The following is a 2,830-nucleotide window of genomic DNA, read 5'->3' on the forward strand; positions in this document are numbered from 1 at the left end:
TAATTGGTTATATTACTTGGGGTCTGAATGCATACACTTAATTGTTTCCTCAATTACAAGATGAAATTACTAAATTATGACTTATTCTTTTATTTCTTACATAAAGTTGTCACTAGATGACAGCAAGCTAACATTTAAAAAAATTTTTAATACAATATCTTTTAATGTTTGAGTTTAAAGCTAAGCTAACATTAAAAAAAATCACAAAATATTTTAAAAGATACCAATTTTCACCACTAAAAATCAGTATATTTTAAAGCACCTATTACTGAAAAAGATGTGAAGAAATATGCATTTTCACATACAGCTGTGGTGAAGGTTAGAGAGTGACATCATGTGTCAAAAATTCAATTGTTCAGATAAACAAACAGAAAAACTCCACAACAAATAAAATTAAGAAAAAAAGAAAAAACAAACAAACAAAAATTCAATTGCTCATACTTATTAAATCAAGCACCACAAGAAACTGCTTTTTGGAAAATGCATTTAGATTTACTTATAAAGAGAGTCATTATAGTATCCTTTATATAAATCAAAAATGTAGTGAAATAACCTGAATATCCAATGATAAGAACTGATTAAAATACCCTCCACATAACCTGCCATTCATGGGAGTTGCAAAGAGTCAGACACAACTGAGCCACTGAACAACAACAACAACACATAACCTAGCATTACAGTTTGTCTATAAAACTGACTTACTCACACATTTATGTCCAGGAACTTTTATTACTAATTACTTTCCATGAGACCCAGTGCATGTGTCCCTAAACTGCATCAATAGTACTTTTTCCTGTGATTTCATAGCTTAATATTATGTCAACCAACAAAACATGAGTGCAAACACAAAGAAAATTTTGTTAAATGGTTTAGAAAGACTGGCTAAAGATGAGTTGCTTTAAAAATCACAGCTGGTGCTTGCTTTGGCAGCAAATATACAAAAATTGGAATGATACAGATAAGAAGAGCATGGTCCCTGCACAAGGATGACACACAAATTTGTGAAGCATTCCATATTTTTAGACATGAAAGCCCATTTTATGACATAAAAATAATCATAGTTGATAAGTACATTCATTACTGAGAAGTACATTCATTACTGAGAAGTACATTCATTAATGAGAAAGGGGTCAATTCTCCAAGAAGACATAACAATTCTTAATGTTTATGTGCCTAACAACAATGTCAAACTACAAGAGGCAAAAACAGAACTCAAGGAAAAAATAAATCAATAAAATCATAGTTCAGAATGTCATACTATAAACCCAACAAGATGGCTATTATAAGAAAAAGAGAAAATAACAAGTTTAATCAAAATGGCTAGAAATTTTCATGCATGGCTCATGGAAATATAAAATGGTACAGCTGTTGTGGGCTTCCCTTATAGCTCAGTCAGTAAAGAATCTGCCTGCAGTACAGAAGACCTGGGTTCGCCTCCTGGGTTGGGAAGATCCCCTGGAGAAGGAAATGGCTACCCACTCCAGTATACTTGCCTGGAGAATCCCATAGATAGAGGAACCTGGCAAGCTACAGTCCATGGGGTCGCAAGAGTCGGACACGATTCAGCGACTAAACCACCACCACCACCACAGTTGCTGAGGAGAAGCTTCAGGGTTCTTGAGCCACCAGGAAGATAGTTGCAGTAAAGTGAAGTGAAGTCGCTCAGTCGTGTCCGACTCTTTGCGACCCCATGGACTGTAGCCTACCAGGCTCCTCAGTCCACGGAATTTCCCAAGCAAGAGTACTGGAGTGGGTTGTCATTTCTCCAGGGGATCTTCCCAACCCAGGGATCAAACCCAGGTCTCCTGCATTGTCAGCAGACGCTTTACCGTCTGAGCCACCAGGGAAGCCTCAGTTGCGGTAAAAGGGAGTCTAAAATGATGTTGTACCTGGAGGGCTATTTGCAAGATGAAAGGTTACCAGGGCAGTCCTTACAGTAAAAGGGATGATCCAGCACAGAGGGAGAAACTCAGGATCGGGAAACCCTCAGCCTAAACTGGAGTAGGGAGAGGGCTGTGATGAAGACTGCATGTGGAGACACTGCCATCGGCAGGAGCAAGGCCCTTCATCCCAGTGATAAGGGGGAAGGAAGGGAGGGTGAGCCCACGGAAAGACATGAGCTCTGTTATGGTGGCCAAGAGGGGAGGGTTTTATATGAGTTGCTTCTGTTCTGTCAGTGTAATGTGAGGCTGGGTCGTCTACCATGGGCAGAGTGTGGAAGGCCAGTGGTTGGCGTGTGCGCCAGGACTTTGAAATGAGAGAAGTAAATAGTGACAGTCATTTTGGGGAATTGGGACACCAACACAGGATTTCAGAGAAGTGACTAAGATGACCAGGCTGATTAGAGGGCCCATTTGAGATTTGTGTTTATGAATTTAGTGTGCGGGAAATTCCCTGGAGGTCCAGTGGTTAGGGCTCCAAGCTTGCGCTGTGGAGGATGCAGGTTCAATCCCTGGTCAGGGCACTAAGATCCCACAAACCTAGTAGCATCGCTAAAAAAATTTAAAAATAGAGATCTGTCAGCATGCTTATGTGTTTTTCTTCAGCAATATTTAGCTATTTTTGGTTTTTGTAGGAACTTTCTTTTTAAGATGATATATACCCTATCCCTTTATGATTAAATCCATTGAGGAAAAAATGTTACTTAATGTGAATGTGCATTCTATGATTAAAGAGAATATACACACAGAAAAAAATCTAGCTGTTTTGGTACAGGTGAGGATGTAGGAAATACTAAGTGTCAGATAATCTTTTTCTCAAATATATATGTATGTATTTTTTCAGAGACGCTAAATGACTTAACAAAGAAAGACGAAGTATAAATTGCAAA

General features: G+C 38.6%; 1 non-coding gene across 1 annotated transcript; it reads left to right on the forward strand.

Annotated features, from left to right (window-relative positions):
* The first annotated feature begins 918 nt into the window (after window positions 1-918).
* LOC138079357 (U6 spliceosomal RNA) lies at window positions 919-1,021 on the forward strand. Its single transcript, XR_011144841.1, has one exon. It is a non-coding gene; the product is annotated as a U6 spliceosomal RNA (small nuclear RNA).
* The last annotated feature ends 1,809 nt before the right edge of the window (window positions 1,022-2,830 follow it).

The sequence above is a fragment of the Capricornis sumatraensis genome, chromosome 4 (assembly GCF_032405125.1).
Source record: "Capricornis sumatraensis isolate serow.1 chromosome 4, serow.2, whole genome shotgun sequence".
In the NCBI taxonomy this organism is placed as follows: domain Eukaryota; kingdom Metazoa; phylum Chordata; class Mammalia; order Artiodactyla; family Bovidae; genus Capricornis; species Capricornis sumatraensis.